At 37.8% G+C, this 25,566-nt stretch overlaps 1 pseudogene; it reads left to right on the top strand.

Annotated features, from left to right (window-relative positions):
• LOC115519468 overlaps window positions 1-25,566 on the top strand; it is a 113,442-nt pseudogene that overhangs the window by 29,618 nt on the left and 58,258 nt on the right.

Consider the following 25,566-nt stretch of genomic DNA (forward strand, 5'->3'; position numbering starts at 1 on the left):
TCCTGAAGATTGAAAAACCTCCATGATGCAAATAAAGAGAAAGGTGAAATATTTTGTTGATATTGAGAAAGTGAATGCCTCTAATGATTGGGCAATAAATCCTTTTTTATTCAAAATGATTTCAAATCCTTCCTCTCAATAAAATTAAAGCAAAATTTCATTGATAGATAATTAAAAATACTTCTTTTTTAAAATAAAATTTTTTTAAATGTTTATTTATTTTCTAGAGAGACAGAGATAGAGTGTGAGTGGGTTAGGGGCAGAGTGAGAGGGTGACACAGAATCCGAAGCAGGCTCCAGGCTCTGAGCTGTCAGCACAGAGCCCAACGCGGGGCTCAAACTCACGAGCTGTGGGATCATGACCTGAGCCAAAGTCGGACGCTCAACCTACTGAGCCACCCAGGTGCCCCTAAAAAGATTTCTTAATGATACATTGCTGTGTGATTTTTTTGGAATCTAAATGGCAAGGAGCTCAAAGAATTGTGTGACATTACCAGAACAAAGCTCATTACATTCTCACTAATATTACTTATGTGAACCAAGTTCCTCAGCACTTACATAAAAAATAATTCAAAATAGGAATAAAATTGATGCCGAATCCTGACTCATTCTAGCAATAGGTGTGCACTAATGCATTGACTGAAAAATAAGACTCATTCATTTCCTTAATAGATGTATGATGTTAAATAATTTAATCATCAGAATTTGTAATATATTTACATTGTTTTGATCAATGGTGTACTGATTATGATTATAATGATAGTGCAAACCAGAAGATGCTTAAAATACTTAAGCCGTATGGTCACTGGAAATTAAATTTTCATTTATATTTCCATTTATATGCATATTTTTGTTTCAGGAAATCACAATCGGATAAAGACTTTCAATCACAAAATATATTATATTAGGTTAAAATTCTGGGGAGGAAGTGAAGTGTTGAGGAAGGAGAAATTTACAACTGTTTGAAAATAACATGTTTATCTTTTTAGTATAAATATGATAGATATCAAATTTTTATGGCATTCATACTCCACTGAACATATTTTAACAACTTTTTTTTTTTTTAATTTTTTTTTCAACATTTTTATTTATTTTTGGGACAGAGAGAGACAGAGCATGAACAGGGGAGGGGCAGAGAGAGAGGGAGACACAGAATCGGAAACAGGCTCCAGGCTCCGAGCCATCAGCCCAGAGCCTGACGCGGGGCTCGAACTCACGGACCGCGAGATCGTGACCTGGCTGAAGTCGGACGCTTAACCGACTGCGCCACCCAGGCGCCCCTCCACTGAACATATTTTAAAATGTAATGGAAGAGTTTTAAATGTCAATACTTACAACATGCCAAAATTTACATCATTTATAACTATTAATAGTATCCAAGTGTTTTAGATGTTTAAAATTTAGACGTAGATATAAATTTTTTTATTTTTTAATTAAAATTCTTTTCGAAGAATTATGTTTGTTAAACATTTTTTAATGTTTATTTTTGAGAGAAAGAGCATGAGTAGGGGAGAGTGAGATGGGGGAACAGAGGATCTGAAGCAGGCTTTTCCCAGACAGCAAAGAGCCCGCTGCCAGGCTCAAACTCAAACCATGAGATCATGACCTGAGCCGGAGTCAGATATTTAACCGACTGAACCACCCAGGCACCCCTAGATTTAAATGTTTTAAATGTTAGGAAGATATATAGTGTTTAAAAATTATTTTTTAGGACATGGCAGCAAAACAGAGACCACTGGTAGGCCAGTAGTAGTCTGCAGATATCTGCAGGTATTTGGATCTGCAAATCTGCAAATGTCTAGATTGTTAAATGGGTTGCCACAACTGCAGAAGTTAGGTCCCAGCCCAGCCATAGGCTTAGGCTGGGAGGTCTGAGGTGGATCAATTCCTGACATGGATTAGGGAGCCCTTGGGAATATTCTCATACCAGTAGTCCAAAGATTACCATTGAAGAGACACACTTTGATCTAGGCTTCCTTTCTTCCCAGTTTTTTTTTTTTTTAATTTTTTTTTCAACGTTTATTTATTTTTGGGACAGAGAGAGACAGAGCATGAACGGGGGAGGGGCAGAGAGAGAGGGAGACACAGAATCGGAAACAGGCTCCAGGCTCCAAGCCATCAGCGCAGAGCCTGACGCGGGGCTCAAACTCACGGACCGCGAGATCATGACCTGGCTGAAGTCGGACGCTTAACCGACTGCGCCACCCAGGCGCCCCATCTTCCCAGTTTTGAGAAACATGGTGACTTAGATACATAGATTTATCTATTTGCATATAATAGTTACTACCTTGCTATTTGAATTCTTGAATTTGTGGGACAGATTTGCCCTACTGTATTACTTTCTTACTGCTGTCCATTTATTTCCTCCCAAAGGCCATCCATGACAACAACTTGAAGCTATGTAAGAAGCCATAAAAACCGCTGAGGTTCAGTGAGCAGGGCTTCACTTCTCTTGCCCTCCACCTGAACATTCATTCATTCTTTCAGGGCCTAGGGTGGGGCCTGAGGATCTGAAGAAGAATCAGACAAGCTCTTTGTCCTCAAGGAGTGATCAGCCAAGTGAGTGATTCAGCCACGTGAACAAATAATTTTAATACATTGGGTAGACATCAGAACAGAGAAAAGAATGAAAGCCTTTGGGAACCCAAGTAATAAGCTACAAACTCTGCCTTGAAGAGTTGGAAAGGTTTCTAAGAGGAAGTGAGAGATCTAAGTTTGAGCCTAAAACTGTAACATGAGAGCAAATCACTTGCTATAACACACACACACATGCACACACACTCATGCACATGCATGCACATGTGCAGGCACATACATGCACATGCATGTATGCACACACACACCTATTTGCATTGCAATTCTTACATCAACTATCTGGAATTTGTACAGAATTCACAGGTTAAGGGCATAGCTTCCCACAGAACTGCCCTCACTTTACACATCAGTCGCAAGTTTGGGGATTCCCCATCACCCACACTTCTAACCAATTGGCTATACATTCAGGGGTTCCCACACCATTCTTAAGTTTGATAATTTGCTAAAAATAACTCATGGAACTCAGGCATATCTTATACTTAAAATTATAGCTTTACTATAAAGGATGAAAATCAGGAGCAACCAAAATGAAGAAACATATGGACGAGGTTTGAGAGGGTCCCAACATGAAACATCTGTGTCCTCAGGACATTTCACTATCATGGCACATGGATGTGTATCATTGACCAGAAAGTTCACCATCTCCTCTACATCTAGAGTTTTTACTGGAGTTTTATTACTGAGGCATCAGGAAATCACCGGCTAAGTGACAGAAGTCAATCTCCAGGCTCACTCCTCCTCAGAGGTCAGGCTGATACCACATGGCTTTACACCCCAAGTCTCTAAGGACATGGTTGTTTTTTCTGTTGCAAGCAGCCCCTATCCTGAGTCATATCATCAGCCTTAACTCAGGTGTGGTCAAGGGGGTCACTATGAAAAGCAAACAGTTCTATTGCTCAAGAGATTCCAAGAATTTAGAGGATTTTCTTTTTTTGTTGTTTTTTTTTCAAAGTTTATTTATTTATTTTGAGAGAAACAGAGTGACTGGGGGAGAAGGAGAGAGAGAGGGAGAGAGAGAGAATCCCAAGCAGGCTCTGCACTGTCAGCACAGAGCCCAATGTGGGGCTTGAACTCACAAAACCGTGAGATCATGACCTGAGCTGAAACTTAGAGTTGGACGCTTAACTGACTGAGCCACCCAGGCGCCCCAAGAAATTCCAAGGATTTAGAGGTTATCTCTCAGGAACCAGGGACAAAGACTGGCCAAATTCTTTATTATACAATATTATTCTTAAAATGCTTTCATTGTTTTCATTACCTTTAGGATATATGTCACAATAGTCTAGAGGGCCCTGCATGGTCATTTTTCAGCCTTCTTTATCAGTCTTGTATTCTCCATCATTCCCTGCCCAACAGATACCCTGGGTTTCTTTCAGTTTCTCAAATACATTTGCCACCTTCCAGCAAAACAGCGCTTGCCACATGATATTTCAGCTTCCTGAAACAATCTCTATCTTCAACGTTCTTTAATAAGTCCCACAAATATTCTAATATACTTCCAGAAGTCTCCCCCGACCTCACCTGACTTCCCAGAATAGGTCTCAAGTCTTCCTATTGTTTGGCTTCAGAAACTCTGAGCCTCTCTTTCATAGCACTATTTACATTTATAAATCTTAAATCTTGTAAATGCTTAAATCTGTAATGATTTGTTTATTTCTTGTCTCCTCTGCTAAAATGGAAATTCAATAAGACCGTGTACTATGTTGCCAGGACTTAGCACAGTACCTTACATATAATACTTGCTCAATAGATAATTGCTACCCGAAAGAAAGAATGGAATCAATAAATGAGTAAATGCTGCTTGTAAGCATTCTTAAGAACTCCTCTCTTTCCAGTAATGAAAACCCCCTAATCTGCACCATCTGTCTCAAAACTTTTCACTTTGACTTATTAACCCCAACAGGGTGCCTGACACATCACTGCCAAGTTATTGGAGCCATCTCGGTTCAGTTATCAGCCCCAAATTACATTCTCATTCTCCAGAGAGCAAGGCTGTCCCTGACCCTGGACACATAAACTGCTTTATTACCACTCTTTCTTCCTTTTCCATGATGAATCAGAGTCCACTTTACAGTCTGTAACATAATATAAATTTTAAGTCTGTCATATATTATAGTGTAAAAGTCTATAGATAATAGTTGTGACATAGCAACAAGGGACAAATATGTAAAGATTTCACTTAAGAATTCATGTAAGACCCTTCATGATGTTAACCCATAATCTTAGTTTTTCTCAATCCTGGTTGCATACTGGAATTATATAGGGTGCCTTTTTAAAAGTTGAGATATAATTGACCTATAACATTGGATTAGATTAGTTATATAACATAATGATTTGATACATGTACATATTGTAAAATGATTACCACCATAAGATTAGTTAACCTCCATCACCACATATAATTACAATTTTTTTCTTGTGATGAGCAATTTTTAAGATCTACTCTCTTAGCCACTTTCAAACATACAAAAACAGTATTGTTAACTACTCACCTCGTTGGGGTGCTTTTAAACCAACTGATACTCAGTTAAAGCAGAATCTCTGATGCAGCCCAGGCGTGGGTCTATTTTTAAAGTCCCAGGTTATTGTAATGTGCAGTCAGTTGTGACCCACAGGAGTAGCTACAGTGTTCATCATGGTCATGGGTAGGTACATAAATTTGCTCCCATCAAGAACCCATGTCACATTTCCTAATTTCCTGATTGCTTAACCCTGGTTGGGATGCAAATATATTATCTGAGAAAGAGATAGTAACTGTGCAGAAAGGTCTTGGGTGAGTGCCCAATTCATAAAAATTCCCTTCTCTGAGGACACCATTGATACACCATGTTTGCTATGTTTGTATATTATAACCCTGTATTCCTGGCCATACGTGAGAAATGGACACTTCAACCGTGTTATTCCAACAATCTCTCTTTCAAATTTGAATCTTGGAACAAAGTTAGAGCCGAATAACAATATGCTAGAAATGCTTTTTGCAGCTTTTGATGATTTCCTTGGTGTTAAAACATCGTGGTCAATTTCAAGCTATTAATGTAATACTATTTGGTTTGCAAAACTTCTGAAAATATAACAAGTGGTTCTCCCCAGTTGTGATGAGCCAGCCCCAACACATCGATGGAGCTGTCATTTTAATGTCTGCCCCTCATATAAGATTCAAATATACTTCCTACCCTGTTCCCTGAATTTTCCAGAGATAAGTGATGCAACTCTGAAATTCTCGGAGACATTCCTCTCATTCATCTTCCTTCCAGTAAACACTTTTTTTTTTTTTGGCTTAAGCTATTTACAACCAGCCTTTCCTACATGCAGTAAAAAGACCCTAAAATAATGAGGGTCACTCTTTAGGATATTAACACTTTAGTTTGAGTAGGTTTATCAGATGCCCTGGTTCCTGAGAGAAGTAGGAAACAGGCCAGGCATGGTAGAAGGATTCCAGGGAAGGAAGGCTGAGCAAGCAGCTGGTAGCAGGCAGAATCTGTGTGCTTGTTGGGAGACACTAAGAGGGTCACCCTCCCCAGCTCACACTCTGTCTCTGTCTCTCTCTCTCAAAAATTAATAAACATTAAAATTTTTTTTTTTTTTTAAAAGAGAGAGTCACAGGTGGAGTGGAAGACGGGAGAGTGCTAAAAACAGAGCTTATTTTCAGAATTCTGCCCAGCATGGCTTCTGGCACTCTCTACCTCCTTTAGAGAGAATTTATCAAACATTTTAAAAGGGCTATTGACTCAAGCACTATGGAAGCTAGGGTTGTTTATTTACAAGTATTCACCTTCAGTCTCACGAAAGAAGCTGAGAGACTATAGCTTTGAGGAGTAGGGAAGAGAGGCAGGGGAATCAGAAATAACAAATAGGGTAAAGACAATTATGTCTGAATCTCTTCCCAAATACGCTGGGGTGTTAAGGCATTCTATTCCTCAAAGTTTATAAACTTGTCTACAGAATGGCATATATATTGACTATGACAATCCATGTTAGTAGGGAGAAAATGAAGCTCTAATGCTGCTAATGTAGAATAGAGAATTAAACTGGGAATAGAAAAATAAGGATGTCAGTGTGAAGTAACACTAAGTATAGTCATTTATTCAAACTCCTTACCATTCAGGCTTCATTATATTGCAAAGCATTAATTATATGCACATCAGTAAGTATATTACCTATAAACTTGGTTCTTTTATTTGACTAATTTATCCTTATAATACTTAGCCCACATACTTCAGGCTGATGTGGCAGTTTTGTGTACTCAAACTTTAAAAAAAAATATCAGAACTGGGGCACCTGGGTGGTTCAGTTAGTTGAGCATCCAACTTTGGCTCAGGTCATGATCTCACTGCTCATGAGTTCTAGCCCCGCGTTGGGCTCTGAGCTAACAGTTCAGAGCCTGGAGCCTGCTTCAGATTCTGTCTCCATCTCTCTGCCCCTCCCCTGCTTGCTCTCTGTCTCTGTCTCTCTCTCTGTATCTCTCAAATACAAAATAAAACAAAAAAAATAAAAGAATAAAAATGATCAGAACTGTTGCTCATATTCTGACATTCTCTGTGTGACCTTGGGTATTCACTGACTCCTTCCAGTCTTCCTTTTCCTCAACTGAAAATAACAATTACATTAGATCATGCCTAAGACCCACTGTAGCTGTAAGAGTCCATGAATCTAAATATATTTGGACATGAAAATTTTCATATATTGTTCAGAGAGAAAGAAATTATGTTACTACATCGTTTAAAATCTTCTGATTTTCTCATTCAGGAGGGAAGACAATGATTCTAATTTTCTGAATATTTAGAATGAAATGAGAGGAGTCTCCCAATGGAGATATTCTACCAGAAAAGAAAAGAAAAGAAAAGAAAAGAAAAGAAAAGAAAAGAAAAGAAAAAGAAAAGAAAAAGAAAAAGAAAACCTTCTGATTTTTTTCCTTGAAGTTCTCATATTTTAAAATGCTCTTGGTAATAATAGTCTCACAAACAATCAGGGTATAAATTAACCCCTGGAAGAATCCATTCTTGATACATATTAGAATGTAAAACAAAAAGGTAGTAGAATGGTCACAGAGATGCTTACAGAGAAGCTTTTATCAATGTTCTAATTTGGTCATAAAAAACAGAACCAAAGGAAGATCTCCAGGAACTTCAAAGAGGTCCTTAAAGCTGCCCTGTAATTACATTATACTTTCCTGGTGCAGTGGTTCTTAGATATTGGTGTTTGTTAACTGGGAAAAGAGGCATATACAAAGGCTCAGGATCTGTCCTACGTTAGCAGCCTGACCCTTTGTATTACTTGATTTGGTAGTGATATACACCAAAGGTTGAGATCCACTGCTCTGACCTATTTGGCCTTCCACTGTCCTTAACTAGTGGTTCTTAAAGTTTCCTGCACATTGAAATGACCTGGGCCACTTTTAAATATCCTGACACCTAGACTTCTGGGGAAGGTGGTGAAGTAGGAGGATCCTAGCCTCACCTCATCACACAGCTACACCTAGATAACACTCACATCAGTGTACACAACCCAGAAAATGACCCAAAAACTGGCAGAAAAGGCTCTTCAAAGCTAACTGTAGAGAAGAGGCCATATCAAAGAGGGTAGGAAGGGCAGAGACACAGTCAGGAGTCAACGTGACCCACGGGACTGTCCACAGGAGTGAGAGACACCACAGGCTTAAAGAAGGGAGAGGTGCCCAAGGCACAGAGGAGCCCCACTAGGGAGACCAATCTCCATAACATGTGGCTTTGTAAAACAGAGGGGCCTAACTTTGCGAGTTCTTACAATCAGTGAGCTTAATACATGCAACTTTGAAAGCCAGTAGGCTCAACTCCAGGAGAGCTAGAGGGGCAATAGGAAACTGTCCTTAAAGAGATAGCGTAACAAACATCCCTGCTGAGATATAGCATAGAAGCAACAGTTTGGAAAACATCTGGGGAAGATTTATTTACTAATCTCAGAGTGTATGCTGCAGAGGCATGGATCTTTGAGATACTTCTCCAAAAACAAAAGAGCTGCAGGTGCCATTTTTCTCATCTGTCCCCCCACCCCCAGACTACATAAACAAAAATGAGTGCGGCTGAACACTCTCTACCTCCCCTGCTAACAGCAATGTCCTTCCCCTGAATTCTCCTGTGGAAATGCCCTCTCCATCCTAATTTCAGCAGATGTTCTCCTGTGTAGCTGTAAGTCCCCTCCCACAGAGAACCTGTGCAGACCTTGATGCATCAGGTACCCAGCCTGCCACCACGTTCTCCTATGGACCCACCCCCTCTAACAAGCCTGTGGCAGGAATGCATAGAAAGGAGTACCATAAGCCTAGCAGTGTGCAAGCAGCCCCAACAAGGGCCAGCACTACCATAAAGTGAAGATAACCACACACACCAGTCAGACAGTGGCACCAGCAGTGGGCTGGGGGCTGACATCTGGTCTGACTACAGGACCCACCCAACAACAAAGCTTCTCAGGGGACAACATAGAAATAGTGTTCTGTTTGGTTCTACTACAGTTTTGGCATTAAAACTCAAGTTTTGACTAAACTCAAGTCCTAGGCAGCCTCAGGCAGCCCCAAACTGGCCATCTAACAACAACACAGGGACCAAACACTGCTCACAACAGGCAAAGAGAGCCATTGAAGATGACTGGACTAAAGGTAAATACACTTCAGTCACAACAGTAGAGCACACACAATACACAATGGAGACATCAGTTTCTGATAAACAGTGGATATTGCACTGTAGGGCACTATAAGACCTCTTCTTCACAAGACCATTACTTTTAAGACCAGGAAACATAGCTGACTTTCTTAACACATAGAAACAGACACAGAGACTTAGACAAAATGAGAATACAGAGGAATATATCCCAAATGAAATAACAGGACAAAATTACAGCAATAGAGCTAAATTAAAGAGAGATAAGTAATATGTTTGATAGAGAATTTAAAGTAATGACTATAGGGGCGCACCTGGGAGACTCAGTAGGTTGAGCATCCAACTTCAGCTCAGGTCATGATCTCATGGTTCATAGGTTCAAGCCCCACATTAGGTTCTGTGTGACAGCACAGAGCCTGGAGCCTGCTTTGGATTCTGTGTCTCCCTTTCTCTCTGCCCCTTCCCTGCTCATTTTCTCTCTCTCTCACTCTCTCTCTCTCTCTCTCTCTCTCTCTCTTTTTCTCAAAAATAAATAAACGTTTAAAAATTAAAAAAAATAAATTAAATAATGACCATAAAGACACTCACTGGACTTGAGAGGAGTGGTGGACCTCAGTGAAACTCTTAACAAAGAGTTAGAAAACATAAAAACAACCAATCAAGGATGAAGAACTCAATAACTGAAATTAAAAACCCATTACAGTGAATAAATAGTAGACTAGAGGAAACAGAAGAATGAATTAGCAACCTGGAGGACAAAGTAATGGAAAGCAATTGAGCTGAATAGGAGAGCGAGAAAAGAAAAATAAAAAATGAAAATAGATTAAGGAAACTAAGTGACAATACAAACTGTAATAACAGTCACATTATAGGAATGCCAGAAGGAGGGGAGAAAAGGCAAAAAATTATTTGAAGAAATAATAGCTGAAAACTATCCAAATCAGGAGAAAGAAATAGAAATCCAGATCCAGAAGACATAGAGAGCCTCCAACAAAATCAACCCAAGGAGGTCCATACCAAGACACGTAATAATTAAACTGACAAAAACTAGTGATAAAGAGAGAATATTAAAAGCAGCAAGAGAAAAGAAGACAGTTACATAAAAGGGAAACCCCATAAGGCTACTAGCTAATTTCACAGCAGAAACTTTGCAGGCCAGAAGAGAGTGGCATGATATATTCAAAGTGCGGAAAGAGGAAAAACCTGCAACCAAGAGTACTCTATCCAGTAAGACTAGCATTCAGAAAAGGAGAGATAAAAAGTTTCCCAAACAAAAGTTAAAGGAATTCATCACCACTAAACCAGCCTTATAAGAAATGTTAAAAAAATAATAATAAAAGAGGGGCCCCTGGGTGGCTCAGTCAGTTAAGCCTCCGACTTTGGCTCAGGTCATGATCTCATAGTTTGTGGGTTCAAGTCCTGGAACAGGCTCTGTGCTGACAGCTTAAAGCCTGCAGCCTGCTTCAGATTCTGTGTCTCCTTCTCTTTCTGCCCCTCCCCCACTCGTGCTGTCTCTCCTCTCAATAATAAACAAACATTGAAAAAATTAAAAAATAATAAGGAAAGAAATGTTAAAGGGGACTCCTTGAGTAGAAAAGAAAGACCATATGCAGGAGTAAGAAAAGTAGGACGCACAAAAGCAATAAAATTAAGTGTATCCTAAAGAAATCAGTTAAAGTACTCACTGAATAAAAAAATGTAAAATGTGACAGCATATACCTAAAACTTGGAGGGGAGAGAGATAAAAATTTAGTGCTTTTAGAAGGGGTTCAAACTTAAGTGATCATTAACTTAACATAGACTGCTATATGAATAAGATGATATATATAAACCTGATAATAACTGAAAATCAAAACCAGTAATAGATAGGCAAAAAATCAAGAGAAAGAATCCAAATAATCACTAAAGAAAACCAGCAAACTGTGAGAGAAGAGAGCAAGAGAAGAAAGTAACAGAGAGGAACTACAAAAACAACCATAAAACAAGTAACAAAATGGCAATAAATACATAACTATCAAAAATTACTTTGAACATAAATAGACTAAATGTTCTAATCAAAGACATAGGGCGACAGAATGAAAAAAAAGGAAGACTCATCTGTATGCTCTCTACAAAAGACACATTTTAGACCTAAAGACACACACAGATGGAAGTGAGGGGATGGAAAAGCATTTTCATGCCAATGGAAGTGAAATGAAAGCTGAGGTAGCAATACTTATATTGGATAAAATAGACTTTAAAACATACTGTAACAGGAGCCAAAGAAGGACACTATATAATAATCATAAAGGGAATAATCCGACAAGAAGATATAACAATTATAAATATTTATGCACTCAACATGAGAGAAACCAAATACATAAAGCAGCTAATAACAAACATAAAGGAAGTAACAGATAGTAATAAATAATTGTAGAGGACTTTAACACCTCACTTAAATCAATGGATAGATAATCCAAACAGAAATTCAACAAGAAAACAGAGGCTTTGAATGACATATTGGACCAGATAGATATAACAGATGTATTCAGAATATTCCATCCTAAAACAATGAAATACACATTATTTTCAGGAGCACATGGAACATTCTCCAGAGTAGATCACATATTAGACCACAAAATAAGTCTCAACAAATTCAGAAAGATAGAAGTAATACCATGCCTGTTTTCTGACCATAATGCCATGGAACTAGAAATCAACCACAAGAAAAAATTTGGAAAGAACACAAATATATAGAAGTTAAATAACATGCTACTAAAAAAATGAATGATCAATAAAGAAATAAAAAAGAAATAAAAAACTCCATGGAGACAAATGAAAATACAATGGTTTAAAATTTGGGGGATGTAGGGGCACCTGGGTGGCTCAGTCAGCTAAGCATCTGACTTCGGCTCAGGACATGATCTCATACCTCATGTGAGCCTTGCATCGGGCTCTGTGCTGACAGCTCAGAGCCTGGAGCCTGATTCAGATTCTGTGTGTGTGTGTGTGTGTGTGTGTGTGTGTGTGTGTGTCTGCCCCTCCCCCACTCACGCTCTGTCTCTCTCTCTCTCTCTCTCTCTCTCTCTCTCAAAAATAAATAAACATTAATTTTTTTTTTAAATTTTTGGGATGCAGCAAAAGCTAATCTAAGAGGGAGTTTATGGCACAGGCCTACTTCAAGAAGCAAGAAAAATCTCAAATAAACCAACCTAACCTTACACCTAAAAGCTAGAAAAAGAACAAACAAAACCCATAACAGCAAAAACAAGGATATAATTAAGGTTAGAACAGAAATAAATGATATAGAAACTAAAAACAAAACCAACCGACCCAACAAACAAACAAAACAGCAGAACAGATCAATGAAGCCAGGAGCTAGTTCTTTGAAAAGATCAACAAAACTGATAAACCTTTAGCCACATTCATTAAAAAAAAAAAAAAAAAAAAAAGAGGATTCAAACAAAATCACAAATTGAAAGAGGAGAAATAACAACAAACACCACAGAAAAACAAACAATTATAAGAGAATATTATGAAAAATATATGCCAATAAATTGGACAACCTAGAATAGATAAATTCCTAGAAACATATAACCTACCAAAACTGAATCAGGAAGAAATAGAAAATTTTAACAGACTGATTACCCCTAACAAAATTAAATCAGTAATCAAAAATCTCCCAACACACAAAAGTCCAGAACCAGATGGCTTCACAGGTGAATTCGACCAAACATTTAAAGAAGAGTTCAGGGGTGCCTGGGTGGTTCAGTCAGTTAAGCTTCCAATTTCAGCTCAGGTCATGATCTCATAGTACGTGAGGTCAAGCCCCACATCACTCTCATGCTGACAGCTCAGATCCTGGAGTTTGCTTCGGATTCTGTGTCTCCCTCTCTCTCTGTCCCTTCCCTGCTCACAGTCTGTCTGTCTGTCTCTCTCTCAAAAAATAAATAAACATTAAAAAAATTTAAGGAAGAGGTCATGCCTATTCTTCTCAAACTGTTCCAAAAAATAGAAGAGGAAGGAAAGCTTCCAAATTTATTCTATGAGGCCAACATTACCCCAAAGCAAAACCAGATAAAGACACTACCAAAAAAGAGAACTACAGGCCAATATCTTAGATGAACATAGGTGTAAAAATCTTCAACAAAATATTAGCCAACTGAATATAACAATACATTAAAAAAATGATTCACTACAAACAAGTGGGGTTTATTGCTTGCATGCAAAATTGACTGTTTGCAAATCAATCAATGTGATACATCACATCAACAAAAGAAAGGATAAAAACAGTATGGTCGTATCAATAGATGCAGAAAAATAATTTGACAAAGTACAATAACTATTTATGATAAAAATGCTCAACAAAGTAGGTTTAGAGGGAACATACTTCAACAAAGGTCATATATGGGGGTACATGGGTAGCTCAGTCATTTGAGTATCCAACTCTTGATCTTGGCTTGGGTTTTAGTCTCAGGGTTGTGAGTTTGGGCCCCACATTGGGCTCCATACTGGGTATGAAGCCTACTTAAAAAAAATCAGATATGAAAAACCCACAGTTAACATAATACTCAACATACTCAACATACTCAATGGTGAAAAACTGAAAGCTTTCCCTCTAGGATCAGGAAAAAGACAAAGATTCACACTCATCAGTTTTATTCAACAGAGTACTAGAAGTCCTAGCCACAACAATAGACAACACGCACACAAAAATAAAGGCATCCAAATTAGTGAGGAAGAAGTAAAATTTTCACTATTTGCAGATGACATAATACTACATATATAAAACCCAAAAACTCTACCAAAAATTACTATAACTGATAAATGAATTTAGGAAGGTTGTAGGATACAAAATCAATGTGCAGAAATCATTGCATTCCTATACACTAAGAATGAAGTAGGAAAAAGAGAAATTAAGAAAACAGTCCCATTTACAATTGCACCAAAAATAATAAAATACCCAGGAATAAATTTAACCAAGGAGGTGAAAGACCTGTACTCTGAAAATTATAAAACACTGGTGAAAGAAATTGAAGATGACACAAACAAATGGAAAGAAATTCCACGCTCATGGATTAGAGGAACAAATATTGTTAAAATGTCCATACTACTCCCAAGTACTCTACAAATTGAACGCAATCCCTATCAAAATGCCAACAACATTTTTTTCACAGAACTAGACCAAATATTTCTAAAATTTGTATGGAAACACAAAAGACTCTGAATAGCCAAAGAAATCTTGAAAAGATAAAAACTGATGGTCTTACAATCCCAGATTACAAGATATACTACAACTCTATAGTAATCAAAATAATATGGTAACGGTACAAAAATAGACATATAGATCTTTAGAAAAGAATAGAAAGCCCCAAAATAAACCCATGATTATATGGTCAATTAATCTTTGACAAAGGAGGAAAAAAATATGCAATGGGGAAAAGATAGTCTCTTCAGCAAATGGTTTTGGGAAAACCAGACAGCTACATACAAAAGAATGAAACTGGACCACTTTGTTACACCATACACAGAAATAAACTCAAAATGGAATAAGACCCTAATTGTGAGACCTGGAACCATTAAAATCCTAAAGCAGAAAACAGACAGTAACCTCTTTGACATTGGCTGCAGCAACTTCTTACTAGATACTAGATACGTCATCTAAGGCAAGGGAAACAAAAGCAAAAATAAACTTTGGGACTTCATCAAAATAAAAAACTTCTGCACAGGGAAGGAAACACTTAAGAAAACTAAAAGGCAACCTACGAAATGGGAGTAGATATTTGCAAATGACGTATCTGATAAAGGGTTAGTTTCTAAAATATATAAAGAACTTATACAACTCCACCCCCAAAAACAAATGATCCAAATTAAAAATGGACAGAAGACATGGACGCCTGGGTACCTCAGTCAGTTGAGCATCTGACTCTTAGTTTTGGCTCAGGTCATGCTCTCATGGTTTCATGGGTTTGAGCACTGCATGGGGCTCTGTGCTGGCAGCACGGAACCTGCTTGGGATTCTCTCTCTCTCTCTCTCTCTCTCTCTCACACACACACACACACACACACACACACACACACACACACTGCCCCTCCCCACTTGCACAGTCTCTGTCTCTCTCAAAATAAATAAATAAACTAAAAAAAATAGAAGACATTAGCAGACATTTCTCTGAAGACATCCAGATGGTCAAGAGACATATGAAAAGGTGCTCAAGATCACTCATTATTAGGGAAACACAAACAAAAACTACAATAAGAGATCACCTCACACCTGACAGAATGGCTAAAATAAAAAACACAAGAAACAACAAGTGTTGGCAAGGATATGGAGAAAAAGGAACCCTCTTGCACTGTTGGTAGGAATGCAAACTGGTGTAGCCACCTTGGAAACGAGTCCAGAAATTTCTCAAAAAATTAGAAATGGAATTACCATATGATCCGTTAATCCCACTATTGGGTATTTACCCAAGAATACAAAAACACTAATTTGAACAGATGTATTCACCCCTGTGTTTGTGGCAGCATTATTTACAATTGCCAAATTGTGGAAGCAACCCAAGGTCCATCAACAGAAAAATGGTAAAGATGTGGTAAACACACACACACACACACGCACACACACACACACACACACACACGACTATTAATCATAAAAAAGAATAAAATCTTGCCATTTGTAACAACTAGAGGGTATAATGCTAAGAGCAATAAGCCAGTCAGGAAAAGCCAAATGTGATTTCACTCATATGTGGAGTTTAAAAAACAAAGGACCAAGGAAAAAAGAGACAAACCAAAAAACAGACTTTTAATTATAGAGAATGAACTGATGGTTGCCAGAGGGGAGATGGGCAAGGTGAAACAGATGAAGGGAATTAAGAGTACACTTATCTTGATGAGCACTAAGTAATGTATAGAATTGTTGAATCACTATATTGTACACCCGAAACCAACAAAACACTATGTGTTAATTATACTGGAATTAAAATTAAAAAAAAAATTGATACTGAGGCCAGACTCTATACCAACTGAATCAGAATTTCCACAGGAAGCTAGACATCAGTACCTTTTTAAACTCCCAAGGTGATTGCAATATACTGCCCAGTTTGAGAACTGATGTCCTCTACCAGTTCTTAAACTTTAATATGCATATGAATTTCCTAGGCATCTTGTTAAAATGCAGATTCTGATTCAGTAGGTCTGGGATGGGCATGAATTTCTTCATTTCTAACAAACTCCCAAGAGATGCTGTTGCTGCTGCTGTTAGTCCGGGATCACACAGTGAGTAGTAAAGTCATGGATGACAGTTTTATATTTTGTTATCTTTCCCAACCCCCTGCATCTTCTCCCCTATCCAGACAATCAGAAAATGAATCAAAATTCAGAATTCAGAAATAGAGAAGCAATGGTAAAAGAATTAGTTGACTTGGAGACTGCTTCTGCTGATGTAAATAAGTTTAAAAATGGAACAAATGATGAATTTAAGGTCCTATTTGCATGCCATAATCAGATGGTCATTGAAATGGCATGGTGACTGTCCAGGAAAATGCCATGTAAAAGTTAAGTCAAGGGGTGCCTGGGTGACTCAGTTGGTTAAGCGTCTGACTTCAGCTCAGGTCATGATCTTGTGGTTCATGAGTTCTAGTCTTGCATTAGGCTCTGTGCTGACAGCTCAGAGCCTGGAGCCTCCTTCGGATTCTGTGTCTCCCTCTCTCTCTGCCCCTCCCCACTCATGCTCTGTCTCTGTCTCTCAAAAATAAATAAAAACATTAAATTTTTTTTAAAAAAAGTTAAGTCGACATGAAATAAATCTTTTTTAAAATGTGCTAGACAAAGATAATCTGAAAGCCAATATTAAGTAAGTAATATCGTAAGTAACAAGAGTTGAGAGAAATAAATGGATGCTAAAATATTGGTTATGAAAAACTTTTCCTGATGATACCTTCGTATTGTAATAAAGAACTTGAATTTGGAGCAAAGGCTTCTATGAATGCTTTAAGCTTAATTTTGTGATTACTATATATTGTAACACTGAAATAGAAGTTCCCTCAATCTATTGAAATAAACCTTCACTTGATTGAACAATAATAAGCAACTAAATAAGATTGATTTCCATTAAGTCTTGCTGATTTTCAAAATAACTCATCTGATATTCTGCGGAATGTATACTTCAATGTCATGTATTTATTTAGCAACCTACTAACACTGGCAAGACTGATACATGTACAAATGAATTCTGTGAAATTGTACCAAGCACACTTGCTCCAGTCATAGCTCTTTATGCCATGCTTCTGTTATCAATTTTTAACTTTGATATGTCCTTTATATGTAAACACCATATTTATATGTATCCTGGTAATTACTTTTATTAATTTATAGTGTAGATATACCAAAACGTGCTCCATAGAACACCAGGACATAGATCTTCTACCATTCTATTGAAATAAAACCAGGAAATGCTGCATGTATTTCTTTCTCTTGGAGATTTATACTGCATTATTGGCATGCTACTAAAGGGTCTGTTACTAAAGCTTGTTGTACGAAATAAAAATAACAAATTAAACTCCTCAACTCTCCCACTGCTTTCCTAACCTATTAGTCCATAGAAACCTCCCCATGGTCCACCTACCTCCACCCCAGCACCACACATTAGTATCCTATGGTGCCCACTTTGTAGAACGCTGCTTTAGAATCACAGACCTGATAATACAGCTGAGGGTGTCAGAAAACATTTTGGCATGTTCAGTTTCTTTCGCTTTCTACTCCCTCAAAAATATCTATTTTAATATATAAACAGCATCCATGAAAATTATTTCTGATAAGAAAGGCTTTCAGGTAATTAAAAGCCTGTGATAATTAAGTTATGGTCTATATTTAATTAACGCTTTATAGTAATTAAACTTTTCTCTAACTGAAGGCATGACTTTGAGATTTGATTATCTGAAAGTAATTTTCTAAGCAATAATTCTGTCTCTGTTGAAGCATGAATTTGAGAAGTGGGTGAACTTCATCAGACTGCATGGTGACTTACCTGGTATGTCTCCTTTTACTGATAAAGAATGAGCAGGGATACCAGAATCTACAAGTGAATTAGATTATAAACAAAACACCAAGGAAAAACAAAAGTCTAGAGCCCTCTGTATACTCGGGACACAGAGCAGTGTTGGCATGGGCTACCACCACAGTTAAACTAGACTGCTTGATTGATCGATAATGTCAAACATTTTTTTGATGCTGCTTTTCTTTGGTTTCTTTCTTTTTTCAGCCTAGGCCCTGTGGGTTTTTGTCCATGCAATCTACAGGCATGATGAAGCAGACCTACACCCAGATTCTGATTTCACTTTATGTTTTCAATCTAGGACAATAAGTACAATATCTGTTTTCTGGCAAGCCTCTTCTCGAGCCCTGGAATGGGAGCAGTTACAATGACGGGCCTTTCTAGCACGGAAGCAGCAGAGGAGCCAAAGAACACAACAGTGCACCGTATGCTGGGGCCAGCAGTGCCTGATTGCTCTCACTGAAAATGGCAATGAAGCATTAACCTTTTCTCAGGAAAGCTGAGACACAGGAAAGAGGACAAGAGCCAGAGGAAATACCAAAGAAGAAAAAAACAGGAAGTGTAAAGGAGATCAATCGCAAGGACAGCACAGATAATAATTGTGGTACAGAAGGCAAGCAGCAAGTCCTCTGACAGCAGAGAAGAGAAAAAGCAATCAACTTAGAGTGGTTGTATCATGTGAAAAGAGGAGCAAACAGCTTCCTAGGCCTCAATGAAAATATTCACTTATTTACGCATTTATTTGTTCATTCATTATTCATTCATTTTTTCATTTCATGCATCCAACAGTGAGTTCTCTCTGTGGGAATCCTTCACTTGACTTTTTTCCAGATTCCCACTTCTATTACCATGGATCAAGGCTCTTAGATTCCCTGATTTACTACAACAAAGAGAGCGTCAGTACATTTTTCTGGCCTTATATACTCAGGAGCATCATGTCTGACACAGATAATGTAGATGAACAACATTATTTTTATGAAAAGGGAGTGACAGTAAGGATGAATCCTGACTGAAGACAAGATTGCTATCTCTAACCTCCCCAGTCTGTGTGTACCATAAGGCCCATCCCTGACCTCCAAGTAGAAAATAAAAACCCTGAACGAGAAAGACACAATCCCAGAATTCACTAAGAAAACCATGATTTGACTCCTGAATTTCTAAATTGGGTGGATTTGGGTCTCAAGATAGTTCAGTCAGTTCAAATCACATATAGACAAAAAATACAATTTTTGCATATCTAGATTTGTGGCTCAAGAAACTTATGTTTTCAAATTTGTTTTGAAGTAAATATTGAAAAAAACCTCATTCTTAGAATTTTCTAGTTAAAATTTTATGACAAGTTATAGGAACTCTATTTAACAACCAAAAAATGATATTATGTTCCCATAAATATAATTTAGTGCTCTCCTACTTTTGAAAAAATAACTTATTTTAGATGCAGAGTCTCATATTCAAGCCTGACAATTAAAATAGATTTTTCAAAAAACCATATTACAATCCCATAGTTTTAAATCTAGTTTTACAATGTTCAGATGGTAATGTGAATAGAAACGGTAACTCAATTACTTTTCAAATAAGTACCTTGATGAATATATTCATTTTCTTCTGACAAGGAATTATTATTGCCTTAAATTTAATCTTAGTTCTTCACATGCTGCAGGGATTTTCATGGCTAAACTGCTTTAAATTATCTTATGATTCATCTACCTTGAAATATGAATGCACTGTACTCACAATAAGACAGAATAATATGTAGTAGATGTTAGATTACTTTAAATTTGATTGTCTAGAAATATTTTATTAAAACATTTCTCTTACGTGGCTAAAAATAATGCCCCTTGATTCACTTTATGGGCAGAGTTGGGAGACTGGACTGAGCTGGTAGTATGTGCACTTGTTCACTCATTCAACAAATACAGAGTTAAGCAGATAAAGGATTGAGGCCAGAAAGCTGCTAAAACAAAGAAGAGCAAATCAGTCTTCAAGTCTAGAAGATACTGAGGAAGGAAGGGCCAAGCTGTATTCTCTAAAGACAGGACTGGTGCCAATGATTCCAGGGGAGATATTGTTTGCTCTCTCTCTCTGGTTTGAAACAACCTGTGGACAGAAGGTAGGGGAGAACAGAATCTAGATTGTAGCAGAAATAGATTGGAAGGCTGCAGGTAAATCTGACGATGTACTCTAACACAGAAAGGCTACAATTGCTTTAGCCTCACACATATTGAGAATATGTACACTATTAAGTTCAGAAAAATTATTCCAAAAGTCAGTGCCAATGCTTTGTATTCTTATCTCTAGTTAGAAGTGTGTACAGATAGGCAAATGTCAAGAACTGGAAGATATAAAGGCACCCGTTAGGTAAGAAGGGCAACTGTTATCAACTCAGTTTAGCCCAGTGGACCCATTTTCTTCCATCAAGGGATTGGATAATCTGAATTGTATTCATTCACACTGTAAACTAGGGAACAAACCTGTTAAGGCAAATTTCCTTTCCCACACAGGCCAGTGACAGATGTAAATTTGGAACTCACAGTGAAATGTGGCTTTGGGAAGATTGTTTTCCCCATGCAGGGTTTCAACATTTGTTTTGTGAGCAGAGTGCCTAAGGTTACAGGAAATAGTGTTTCAAATTTGTAGTCCAATCAACCTCAAGGTACTTAAAAGGACTAAGAAAAGATAATTTTCCTGTACCTTAGAAAGGTAAGCAAAGTGGTGCAGACTCTTAATAGTGGTAGGAATTGCATTTGTGCCCAAAGAGAGGAAGTATTCACTTAAAAAAGAACAATAGGGGCAACTGGGTGGCTCAGTTGGTTGAGGAATTGAGTGTCTGACTCTTGATTTCAGTTCAGGTCATGATACCAGAGTCGTGGGATTGAGCCCCACACCTCCCGATGGGGTTCAGAGTCTCTTTTCCTGTGCCCCTCTTCTCACTTGCACACTCTGTCAGAAAACAAAACAAAAAACAAACAAACAGAACAGTAAAGGATGGGTTTTTGAAGGACATTACCTCATTGGAGAAAATCTGTAGTCACTGCCATTTTTACCCTATCTTGAGTTCAATAATCCTGCTCTCTTGTTCCTGAGCAGTCTTGAATACACACACATACAGCTGTGTTACCTGAGCTACTTACTTTTCTTTAAAAAAAAATTAACATTTATTTATTATCGAGAGACAGAGAGAGACAAAGCATGAGCAGGGGAGGGGCAGAGAGAGAGGGAGACACGAAATCCAAAGCAGGTTCCAGGCTCTGAGCTGTCAGCACAGAGCCTGGTGCAGGGCTCAAACTCACAAACCATGAGATCATGACCTGAGCAGAAGTGGGACACTTAACCAACTGAGCCACCCAGGCGCCCCTACTTACTTAATTTTCTTAAAAGTTTCTTTTCTCATCTATAAAATGGAAGTAATAATATCAACCTCCTAAATCTGTTGTGAGAACAAATGAGATGATCATGCAACACACTTAGCATAGTGACCATCTAGAAGGTAGCAAATATCAATAAAAGATTGTAGTCATTGACACAAATTAGTACTATGTTTTTAATTCAATTGATACTGAAAGATGTAAATAGATGTTGATAAAGTGGTCTATGGCCCATAATTTTACTTGGATCTATAAACAAATTGGATTAAGCAGATTTATGCACTCAAATCAATGACCAATGTTGTAAAACAAACCAAAACTGTGAACTCTTGGTTTTTATTTTCATCTTTTATGTTCAAGTGACAAATAGAGGCATTTACAATAACACCATTATGTGTTCCTGAACAACTTTGCATTTTGCAAAAATTGTACACTAAAAATAATAGGGTCTGTAGGGAAAAATAGCATTAACAGCAGAATACTCAAAATCAATGAAAGTTTGAAACCAATGCCCTAAACAGAACTAATTAAAATCCTAATAAGAAGTTATACTAGAATGGGTAAATTTCCATGGGCATTTGCCAAAGAATCTCAGTCGTTCCAACCTTTGTGACCTTTTACCCTGGAGTCATGCTTACTTCCTCTTTTGAAATACATGTCCCTGAAGACAGGCACTTCCACAGAAATCTGTTTGACCAAAATTTAAAATACAATCCAAGAGTAGACTTCACACAACTTACACACAACTTCCCCAATACACTGACCTCATTCTCCAATTCGTATATCATGTATGTGAAATTAATTAAACCAGGAGGCCATTAGACTCAGGTGATTCTAATATCTTAGCAGCCTATGTAGGCAATCCCAAACCTAAACCTGTAAATGCCTCAAGGTTAAGAAATGGAAACCTAAGGACAATCCTAATGACCAATGACAAGCCGATCACAAACGTAAGGACAAATCAATCACAAGCCAATCACAAGCCAATTACACTTTCCCAAATAATGTAACTGCATAAGCTATATAGCCAAATAATTTTCTTGCTTTGCTTCCACCTCTTCTCTCTAAAAGTGTTTCCCTTAGATTCTGTCAATGGAACATTCCTGACTACTTGCAGTTTGATGCTGCCTGATTCAGATTGAGTGTTGCTCAAATAAATGTTTAAAATGTTTAATATGCCTTGGTTTATCTTTTAACACATACGTGTAAATTAGTATTAAAGAAAAACACACTGGAGGAGAAGAGACTATATGTTTGCATCATCATGATTATGATAACAAATGTAATAATGATGGTACTCACCATTATTCCTTCTTGCCTGTAGAAAAATACTTTCAGTCAATGATGAGGGAAGTTGAATAAATATCCAATGAAGTGGAACTGCAAGAATATAAACAGTAATTATGTCAAAATACTTTCACAGCATACCTTGCATCTCTCACTCTTGAAACAATAGTGTATCAAGAAGGCTTTGGAGGAAAAGTCAACCCAAATGGGTATGACCAGATCAATGCCCCTGGTGGGGCTTCCCTAGTGAATTGCACAGTAACTTCTGATTTCAGAGTAAGGACATAACTCACAGCAACCACACACTCTGTTTAAAAAAAAAAAAAAAAGGTATGATGACATTTTTTAAACCTTGGTTCACCTCCAGTCTAAGAATATTGCAGCCAAACTTTGGCTGCCCTTGGATCATTTCTACCTCTCTATCACTTACTCAACTGCTTGAGCCACACTTAGATCTGTTTTTACAGTCCAGTGAATTTGAGGCCCAAGACATTCCCTTCTTGTCCTTATAGGAATAGAAAGGAATAAAAAGATGCAGAAGAAGGTAATTTTCAGTTCTCTGATAATTAGTGCAAACACACCTATGCACATATGTGCACACGTGTGTTGATGGATATGTGTTTTCCTTCTCAAGTATAAACCCAACATATCACATGTGGACTATCTATCTGCCTTTCTGTCCCTGCACATGTTACCACCACGAAGTGCAGAGCTGGGTTCAAGAATGGGAGAACTCAGTAGTTTTCTAGGTCATAGGCCTGATAGTTAACAGGTATACACATTATAGTTGTTCCAGTCATTAAAATGTTGAAATACTTCCATATAATCTCCCTGGGTCCACAAGTCTCTAGACCACCATCCTGGTCTCCCGAGTTTCTCCCATGCAAATTCCAGGAGGTTAGCCTCCCATGTGGTCTCAAAGCATCCTGTCTTACTCCTGGTAAATTTATCACTTTGTGTATTGTCATCGTTTTGTTTGACCGTTTCCCTGGCTGGAAGTGAGTACTTTGAGAGAAGAAACTGCATGTTGTGATCATTTTATCCTCGACATCTAGCACAGTGCCTGGCACATAAAAAACTCTCAGTAAATTTTAGTGTAATGAGTTGCAACAACAAGCGTAATAAAAATAGGTAATACTTCCTGTAATAATGTCATATGGTGATTGATGCTAGCTACACTTGTGGTGAGCACGGCATAATATACAGACGTGTGGAATCACCGTGCGGTACACCTGAAACTAATGTAACATTGAGTGTTAATTATGTGTCAATAAAAAATAGGTAATACTGATTTAAAATGTTTATTTTTTATTATTGTATTTATTTACTTAATTAATTAATTTATTTTTGAGAGAGAGAGGGAGAGAGAAAGAGAATCCCAAGCAGCCTCCACATTGCCAGCGTGGAGCCTGATGTGGGGCTTGAACCCATGAGCCATGAGATCATGACCTGAGCTGAAGTCAGACACTCAATTGACTCAGCCACCCAGGTGCCCCAATGGGAAATACTTCTAATGCAACCCTGAAAAGCAGTTTTATCCCCATCATTCCTATTTTACAGATGAGAAAACAGCACAGAGAAATTAAGTGACTTTCCCAAAGTTACATAGTCAAGGAATTAGATGTGATTTGCAAATCCAGGTAGGCTGGCTCTAGGGATTATATAATTGCGACTGCATACTCTATGCCCTTGCTTTTGAATGAGAGGTAGAATCACAGCAATAATACAGTATCATTTGCCATCATTACAAAATAACCGTAAATTTAAAAGTCACATATGATTGAGAAAATATGTTTTATACTCACTTTATTTTAATGCTGACTGAATACACGTAATTCATGTCCCGGCCTAGATGGCCGGTCCCTAGGGAGCAGAATAGGGAGGATGAAAGAAAATAAGTGGGGCCAGAGGGAAAAAACAAAATTCATGTCCAAAGCATTGAGTCAAGATTAGGTACTCACAATGTATTAAATATGGGTCTGATGGCAAGGATGGGGGTAGGAATCTGAGAGAGCAAGAGCAAGGAACAGCAGGTTGGAAGGGAAAAGAGACTGAAGTCTAGATTCTACTAACACGTTTTTGCTGTTATGCCACATTGGGAGATAAGTGGTATCTAATCATTTTTTTACAACAAACATTGAGCCACTTGTGGAATTGTAAATCTTTTCTTTGCTTAATTGCACCTAATAAACTTGAACTAATAACTTGATGATCAGTGACAGTCATTTGACTTGTAGATTTATGCCAAAGAATATTGAGTGTTTCTCAGATATCTCTGAAGCTTAAATTTGGGTGACAGTATTTGCCTTCAGTGACAGAGTTAACTAGGTTTATACTGCATGAAAATTTTCCCCCATGCCAGCATTTTACCTATTAGATGTGCTGCCTTAAAAAAGCCTGGAGAATCTCCTAATTTAATCATGGTATATAAGTAATGTTTGATATAGCTAATATTTCATGCCCAGAACAGAAAGAAGATAAGCAAGGAAATCAAAGTGAGAAAACAAAGAACGCCAACTTGGAATGCCAGCAATATGCCCACATCATCTTACACTTGATCTTAGCCAAAAGGCTGAGAAGCGATACTCTCATCATCTTAAAACTTCCCTTTGTCCTTGGTTCATAGGCACACAGAAATCAAACAGAATCC

Source organism: Lynx canadensis, chromosome A1 (genome assembly GCF_007474595.2).
Source record: "Lynx canadensis isolate LIC74 chromosome A1, mLynCan4.pri.v2, whole genome shotgun sequence".
NCBI classification, from domain to species: Eukaryota; Metazoa; Chordata; class Mammalia; order Carnivora; family Felidae; genus Lynx; species Lynx canadensis.